Raw genomic sequence first — 9,043 nt, 5'->3', positions numbered from 1 at the left:
GAGAGTTGGAAAGAGAGTTTGATTTTGAACATGTAAAGTTGAGATATATATGAAATATCTAAGAAGAAATAACAAGGAGACAATAGAGTATATGGAGTCTGGCGTTCAGAGAAGCGATGCAGACTACGACGTTTATATTCGTGAGTCAGTATCAGAGGCATAGCTAAGGTATGGCAGGTATGGCACGTGCCCAAGGCGGGGCACCACTGAGCAGTTTCTGTTAACGCAGTGTGGCCCAACATCCTTCCTCAGGCACAGCAGACACAGTGGCATAGGGAGGGGGACACTTGCCCCCAGGGCACAAGTCCAAGGGGGTGCCAGATGAGGCATGGAATGACATTCTGAGGTGCCACAAACATGAAAGGCGCTTGACTGAGCCAGCCTAAGCCAGAAGGCGTTTCTGTTGATGGGCCATGCTATCAACATGTACTCATCTTGAAATTGGGGGGGAGGGGGCACAACTCAGAGATAGCCCCCCTGCACTGGTTACCTTCTGCAATAGACCCCCGTAGGGGCACAATTTCAGTGTTTGCCATAGCGCGATTTTCATAGATACGCCTCGGTAGTCATTATCAGAGAGATGTTTCAGAAAGCTACATGTCTGAATGAAATCCCGTAGAGAACCCCTCCAAAAACTGAGTTTTGGTACATTCTAACCTTCCTCATGAAGAGGAAGTGGATTCAACAAAAGCATTTGACGAAGAGTAGCAGACAAGACAGATAGAAAATAGGACTTCGAGTAAGACTGTGTTGAAAGATGAACTGATCAACAGTGTCTAATGCTGTCAATAGGTCCAGTAAGGTGAAGACTGAGAATTGACCATTGCATTTGGCAAAGTGGATGTCATTAGAGACTTAGACAATGGAGCATTAGGAACACAAGTCTGATTGGATTTAGTTCAAGAGACTAGGAGAAGCCTCAGGCCCTTTGTAGCTAGCTACCTAGCTATCTCAGATGATTAAACATAAGCTAATGAAAAAAGGCAGAGGATAGTAGCAGAAGAATACTGAATATTTAATGGACTACCAGAAGAACAAATAAATCGTCTTAGAAGAAGTACAACCAGAATGTTTCTTAGAAGCAAGGATGGGAGACTTTGGCTTGCTTACTCTGGGCACATCATCAGGAAATACCAATCGTTAGAAAGGGACGTCATGTTTGGTAAAGCAGAGGGTCTGCGAAGACCAGGGCAACCCTGAATGAGATGCATTGACAGAATAGCCACAACAACGGACTCAAACATAGCAGTTATCTTGAAGATGTTACAGGACCAGGAAATGTTCCGTTCTGCTTTGCACAAGGTTGTCAGGAGTCGGAGCTGACTTTAGGGCGACTAATAACAGGAACAGAAGGGAGAAGAGTAATAATGCTTTTCTAAATGTTTCAATCAATTAAGAAATATTTTATTTCACATCTCCTACACACCCAACCCTGTTAGACACTAACATCAACGGCTTTGCATCCTCATTCACTCATTAATTTAGGCAATAATTATTCACTGAATGCCTAGTACGCGGTGGATGCTCGATTTTAAGGTTTTAAAAGTTTTCCTTGATGGTTACAAGAACATTTTGACATTAAATAACATTTGAAAAATGAAAGAATGTCTACACTTCCATAATCCGAACACATTAACATTTTCCGGATTTCTTTCAATGACTGTCCATATGTCTCAATAACTTGTACAAAACCTTATTAATTATATTGTAAGCCTTTTCCTTTGCAGACATATTTTAATGTTAATTATGACTATAATTACTTTATTTTGTGACTATATAGCATCATTTAACTCATCATCATTATTCCCAACCGTTCATGCTGTATTCAAATCCCAATATACTATTTCTTAACATGCCTGTCATTTCATTAAGCTATGAGTAGCCGCTCAAAGCCCAGGAATATACCTGGTTCAACTCTGAAGGTCCAGCATCTACCTGGCACAGAGTCATCGCTTCTGGGAAGCAAGGAGACAGTATAATTGGAGGGTTAAGAGCAGGAACACTGAATGCCTTGTTTCTCATCTTGCGTACTTGACTTGTAGCCCGGTAGCATTGAGTAAATTACTTAACCTCTATCTCATCTATGAATTGGAGATAATAATAGTACTCTATTAGTTGTTGTGAGGATTAAATGCATTAATGTACGCAAAGTCCTTGTGATTGGCCCTGCTACATCGTAAACATTGTAGAAATGATTGCTAAGGGGGGAAACAATTCAGTGACTCGAATGTGTTTAGTAAATAGATCATAAGACAACGGTTTCATTTATATAGATAACTTTCCCCTTCTTTTGGGTTACTTCCTTCTCAGTTTAGTAACAATGTGCTGAGCACCTATTTGGTGCCAGGTACCCAGAGATGAATAACAATCCCTTGGAATCAATTTTCAGAAGTGGCACCAAGGAGTGAAATGCAAAAACAACAAGCACATTTCTATGGCTTGGATTCTTATTGTTATTTTACCTTGGGAAGGTACGCTCCATGAGGGCAGGGGTAGCATCTTAGCAGGCGCTCAGGGACTGGCGTCTACTGGCTCCCCTTTGCTCCCCACGCACCCAGGCCCTTTTCTTCTTTTGCATTATTTTTCTCCCTCTTCTTGATTGCTTTCTTGGGATCCAGATTTGTTGACTAAAGAAACAAATACGATTCTGTTAGGTAACGTCAGGAGTGGGAGAAAAGTCAGGGGGATGACCATGAGCGAGGCATGTTTGAAGAGGCAAGTCTACCTGGTAGACTGCCTTTGTTAGGGAGTCTCCAAAGGAAACAGGCATAGGTCATGAAGGGTCCTGAACGTCAGCAAGAAATCATGATAACTTACCTACCACAAAAAAAAAACAAAAACAAAAAAAAAAACCCAAAACAAAACCAAACCCATTGACATCCCGTGGATTCTGACTCATAGCTACCCTATCGGACAGGGTAGAACTGACCCATAGGGTTTCCCAAGGAGCGGCTGGTGGATTCGAACTGCCCACCTTTTGGTTAGCAGCCATAGGGTAGCTCTTAACCACTATGCAACCAGGGTTTCCGGATTACGTACACGGAGCAGCAAAAAGTTCTTGAAGGAGAGAGTGACTTAATGGAAGTCTTTATAAGGTTTCTCAGAATAACTATACCGGCTACCAGCCAGAATGCCAGAGGCCGGTTGAGGTTTGTTGTTGAAACCTGGAGAAATGGGAATGAATAAAACGGGAATAATTATTTGGGGATTGTTTCCGTCTATATCATTCATTCACTCACTCAGCGTACGCGTACTGAGTGTCTACTCGATGTCACGCACTGTGCTGGACACAAGGGATATACCAGTGAACAATACAGACTCAGTCCTCTTGTCAGGATCGGTTGTTCCCACGACTGACACCCCCGGCCGACCTTGAGCTCTGGACTGCTGGAATCGCGTCTCTGTCTCCTGTCGCGCTCTTTGCTTGGCACATCCAAAAACCAAACCCATCGCCATCGAATCAATTTTGACTCATAGCGACCCTACAGGACAGAGTAGAACTGCCTCATAGGGTTTCCAAGGAACGGCTGGTGGATTCGAACTGCCGATGTTTTGGTTTAGCAGCCGAGTTTTTAACCACTGCGCCGCCAGGGCTCCGCTTGGCACACAGTGTGGCCTGAATTGATTCACGGCCTTGCAGCACGACAGCTAAAGGCATAGAGACGGGAAGAAGAGGCAGGGTGGCATCGACCTCGACTGTGACCGTGATCTTGCAATGAGCAACGTTTGCGCGCGCGCGCGCGTGTGTGTGTGGATGTTCGTGTGAGTGTGTGTGTGAGCGCGTGTGCGTGTGTGTATATGGTGGGAGTTTTCTGTTCCCGGCTGCGCGCCCAGCTGCAGCGCGAACGCTCTCCTTCCCTTGCGCGCTCAAGCCAGCCGAGACCGGGCCAGCGCGCCGGAGGGCCCGGGCGCAGCCTCGCTCCTGCCCACGGTCTGCCCGGCGCGGCTCCTCCTTGCGGGGGCCGGAGCTGCGCTTGGAGCCTCCCGGCGGCCGCGACTCCCGGAAACTGGGAGCGGGGGCGGCGGCGAACCCAGGCGGCGGGCGGAGCCTGAGCCGCACGGCCGCGGCCAATCGCGCCTCGCCAGGGGAGGAGCCCCGAAAGGGGAAAAAGAAAGTGCGGCGGAGAGTAAGATGCTTATTGGGGAAGAATCACCGGATCGGGGGCTCCGGGGCTGGGTTTTGGACCGACACGCCGAGAGAAGCAGTGCCGGGCGACCCCCAGTCCTCACCGCCTTCGCTGCGCCCGCTCGGCTTCCCCAGAAAGGTGAGTCTCGCGCTGCCATGCGGACTCGGAGGACTCTGCCACACCGCAGAATTGCCGGGCAGAAGGGTTCTTAGAGATCGTCCCAACCCTCCTGTTTTACAAGAGGGGAAACTGAGGCAGAGAGCGAGGCAGCGGCCGGGATCGGTCACACAGCTAGTTTGTGCTGAGGCCAGGATTCGAACCCAGCTGTGCAGTGCCCCATCTATGCTTTGTGGCGGTTTAAGTAATGGAGTTGTGGGACGGCTGTGCCCTGTTGCCCCTCCTCCGCTCCCACCCCTTCGGGGGATCAACCCCGATCTCCCCCCGGCTTGGTTTTTTCGTAGGACTTCCTAAGCAGCGGGCATACCAGAAGTAGTGTGTCCAGCCTGCTCACTCGGCACACGTCGCTCCCAACTCAGAGCCGTGACAGCCTGGGGAGGGGCTGCCTGCAGCCTTGCTGCCTCCTCGCCTGACCTGCTTTCTCTACAGATGCCCCTGCCCAAGGGGTCAGTGCTGCGCTTGGCGGAGCCGGGGGGAGAGGCGCGCCAGCTGGTGACCTCCTATCGTGTCACTGCCCCTGAGGAAGTGCAGCTGGTGGCCCTGTAGAGGATAGAGTGCCCCTCATTTAGGAAGAGCCGACTTCCGGAGCCATAGCCCCTTCCCACTCTTGAGTCCTGGGAGCGAATAAGGAAGATGAATTAAAAGAAAATCACAACATAAGAACTAACTTCTGTTGTTTCCTTTAAGAGCCAGTCCTCAGCCTGTCTTCCCTCCACCCTCTGGTTGTGAAATTGTGAACCAGGACTCTTTGCCACGTTTCTGGTGTACTGATCCCTGGGTTAGCTACCAGCTCGCGAAGTAGTACGCACCTGTTTTGCCTCTAGCTCTGCCACTTAGCAGCTGTGTGAACTTGGCCACGTTAACCAACCTGTCAGATCCTCGATATTGTCAGCGACCAAATGGAGATGATTGCAGTCGCAGTGGTCCCTTAGAGTGATTGGGAGGGTTAAATGGGGTAATTCAAGTAACGTGTTTAGCACAATTCCTGGCCTGGCATCTGGGGAACTCTAAACTGTGGTGTTTTCTTCTTTAAAGTTTGAATGTCTCTCTTACACAAATTATTTTCAGGATGTTGACTATATGTGACTTGGATTATGGATAATGGATGCCTAACTTGAATTATAGAAATATTGTGTCTCTGTAATGCAATTTTCCTAGTAGCTTTTAGGCCAGACCACCTGTCTATGAGCTGCCCTGATCAGAGGGCAGCATTTGACAGAGAGGGTCTTGAATTTACTGGGAGGTAGAAAGAGAAAGACAGGGGAAGCTGGAAGTTCTATCATGTTACAGACTATCCTCAGCTCTCGTTTTCTGCTCTCTTAGGTCAGAAAAGCAACTCATATTTTTAGTTAGTATAGGAAGACAACAACAAAATCCTCATGTATTTCTTGGATTGTGCAGTGATGCTGTTAAATTCAGTCTCTGCAGGATACAGATTGCCTCATTTTAAACACAGACACACGCACACATGCTAGTTCTAGTCTTACTTTGATATTGGTATTTTAAAATTAAATTGCTTCCTTCATACACTCCACTCATGGTATTTGATTTTATTCTGATTGATTTCCTACAATTATTTACTGCTTACTGCAGGCACGGTTCAGAGTCCCTGAATTAAGAGAGCATCCAGCATTTATAGTTGGCTGCCTCCTTCACGGTCCATACCATTTGCGTGGCATCAGTGCCTGAGCTGGAGGGGGTGTGGTTCATCTTGAGGGAAGGGAAGAGCTTGGTGGTACCCGCCTTGTTGCATCCCACACCAAGCATTCTCTGAGGATGGGTTCACTTGCTTCAGTCTGCCTGTTTCGTGTGCATGCATGGTGATGAGCTGGCCAGGATGCGTCTGAATGTGTGCCTGAGAGACCGGGGACTTGTGGGGAAAGGGAAAATGCTCAAAATAAGGTCAGAACAAGGGGATGCAAGTCAGACTGACTGCTAATTCCTTTTGGTTCTGGTTCTTTGAAGAAAGACTACCCAATTATACCCTTCCTACTTATTCAGGTTATTTGTTATTACTAAAACAATGCATATGTATAGAACTTTAAAATTTCCAAACTGCATTCCACATAAATTATCTTCCTTGTGACTTGCAGTAGCCCTGGGAGAAGGACGTGGCTGGCATATTAATAGGAAAAGGAACCCAAGTTTTGTGGTCAAACCTACTTGGTTGGGTGGTGGAAACGGTTAACACGCCCGGCTGCTAACTGAAAGGTCGGAAGTTTGGGTCCACCCAAAGGCACCTCAGAAGAATGGCCTGGTGATCTACTTTAGAAAAATCAGCCATTAAATACCTATGGAACACATTTCTACTCTGACACACGTGGGGTCGCCATAAGTTGGAACCGACTCAAGAGCAGCTGGTTTAAGTGGAATAATGTAAAGTACATTAGTGATTAGGGCCTCATTAAATGATATCACTTCTTAGCTGTTCTCATTTTGTTGAGACGGAAACTGAGCCTGTGAGAAATGAGTTTTCCAAGGGTCACGGGGTTGGTAAGTTTCTACCCTGGCAATACAATTAGTTCTGTTATACGTAAGGTCACCATGACTTGGGGGCTCCTTAATGGCAACTAACACCACCACAAATCAAACCTTTCCCATCATACTCTGTCACCTCTCCATGGAGACGTTTAACAAATTGTTTCAGTTGTTACATTTACCTTATTTGGCTGGTGATCGCAGGCGATCCTTTCTGCCCCAAAGAGGGCATTACTGTACTAATGGAAAAATCCTTAAACATGGAACTGTCAAGTTTGGTGAGGCTGACTCTCAGGAGAGAGAGTTTATAAGGAAAGCTCTCTGGGCAGCCTCCCTACTCTCATGGACTGGCGTTTCACGTAGTACAGCTTCAATTCATAGGAGGAAGAGTACTATCAAGACGGAGAGCGCAGAATGACGTCAGGTTGCTGTTCGAGTTCTGAGTGGTTTCTTCCCTCAGCTGTCTCCATGCTAGTTCGCGGGGTGGTAAGAAGATTGAGGAGTCAGTGTCGTGAGTGACTCTAGCATTACTTATCCCTTCTGTCAGGTTCGTGGGTAAAGGGTGACGTAGAGAGCAGTATGCAAAGGCAGCGTTTGCAGAAAGACGGCTGCTTGCTAGCCCTGCCGATCACCTGCTGGAGTTTCAGTCCTCTCTGTGAAAAGTGATAGCTGCAGGCTTAGGTAGGAAGATGAACATGTCTGTTTCCGGCCAGGCAGTGGGACCGTTTATCCACTGAGACACCTCACAGGCCATCAGGTTTCTCTGCTTTGTTGCTAGCAGATGAGCTTGCAAACTCAGTTCGGAGAGAAACGTTTTGTTCCCAGCTTTTGCCATTTAGGAACCTGTGTTTGTTTGCTTTTGCAAAAGGTGGGCGGTTCGCCTTGTCATACCTGGAACAGTTAGGAAAACAGAATGGGACTGCAGGAAATCAGAGGAGGAGGCAGAAGAGGAAAAAAGTAAAGGTTATCTCCAGCATACACACAGTTTCGTTTGTTGCTCAACTTTGTCAGGCTTTGGCTGGTGACACAGATGGAGGAGCCGATGAGTCACTGTCACCGTGCCGGTGCGCTATTCAAGAGAGCCACCTACTGTGCTCTTTGCCCGTTTTGGAAATTGTTCTGTGTAGGGAAAAAAAAAACCGAAAAACTCACACACACAGGAAGGTTACGGAACATTTCGTATCTGATATTTTGGGGGGAATTCAGGTTAGCTATACTCATTTGCCCCCCCCCCATTTTTTTTCTTTTCTGAAGCTGAAGGTGCTGGCTTCGGTAGTTGACTGGACACATGGACAATGATGGGGTTGTCGGAAGTCCTCCTTCTACCCTGACTTTATGCTGACGAGCTCTGGCAGCTGTGGCAGTGTGGGCTTATCGATGATGACAAGTACCTGAGGCAGGTTATTGTATTGGGAGGAGCCTCAGTCTTCTCAGCTAGGAAATGGGGCCATGGATGCCTACTTGGAAGTTAAAGTCATCTTATTCATAGAAGGCATTTAATAAACATGAATTCCTTCCTCTGTTTTCTCTTCCTTCAATTTATTAGTCTGTAAAATTATGATAATCAAACTTTGATAGCTACCATTTACTGAACTTGGTCATGGTTTGTGCTGAGTATTTTCCTTGCAATAATCCTGTGTGTTTTTTGAGGAAACTGAGGCATAGAGTGACCAAAGTCACAAATTAAGTACCCCTGCTGAGATTCATATATACATTGCATTTTAGAATTAAGAAGGACCTTAAATGATCAACTTCTGGACTAGAACTGGGGACTCAGACCCGGACCAATGACCCACCCCATCCCCACCTTACCATTCTGGTTCTGTTTTTGACTTGCCTGTGATTGAAGAGTTTCTCTACCTTTGGGCCTAAAATATGAGCAATCTGGGCTGGATGATCTCTAAAGTTCTTCAGCTATAATATTTTTCTTTAAAATTCCTTTCAACTCTGCAATTCTATGATCATGTCTGTTTGCAGAAGTCAAGGTTACAAGGGGGAAAAGGCATTAAAGAGAAAATATTCTTGTTGTTTGATGTCCAGGAGATAGGTATATTTTCTGGTCAAAGAGTTGAGACCAAGGGAAATGAGCATTCATTGGTTCATGTCCGTCTGCCATTTCATTTAAGCATAAAAATAACTCTCAGATACATATTAGTGTCTGTCTTTTACAGACGAGAGAACTGAGACTCAGAGAGGCTTACAGACTTGCCCATGGTTATCTAATTAGTAAGGATCAGAACCTGTGTGTGCCTGAGAGCTGT

General features: G+C 46.6%; 1 protein-coding gene across 2 annotated transcripts in view; it reads left to right on the top strand.

Moving 5' to 3' along the window:
- The first annotated feature begins 4,146 nt into the window (after window positions 1-4,146).
- IL1RAP (interleukin 1 receptor accessory protein) overlaps window positions 4,147-9,043 on the top strand; it is a 156,833-nt gene continuing 151,936 nt past the window's right edge. For both annotated transcript variants that reach the window (XM_012557264.2, XM_012557265.2), the window contains exon 1: window positions 4,147-4,265. The gene's annotated coding sequence lies outside the window, so the exon portion shown is untranslated. The remainder of the gene's footprint in view (window positions 4,266-9,043) is intronic.

This window comes from Trichechus manatus, unplaced genomic scaffold (assembly GCF_000243295.1).
Source record: "Trichechus manatus latirostris isolate Lorelei unplaced genomic scaffold, TriManLat1.0 scaffold00092, whole genome shotgun sequence".
NCBI classification, from domain to species: Eukaryota; Metazoa; Chordata; class Mammalia; order Sirenia; family Trichechidae; genus Trichechus; species Trichechus manatus.
The sequence above is the reverse complement of the archived record's forward strand: the minus strand, read 5'-3'. Positions and strand labels throughout refer to the sequence as shown.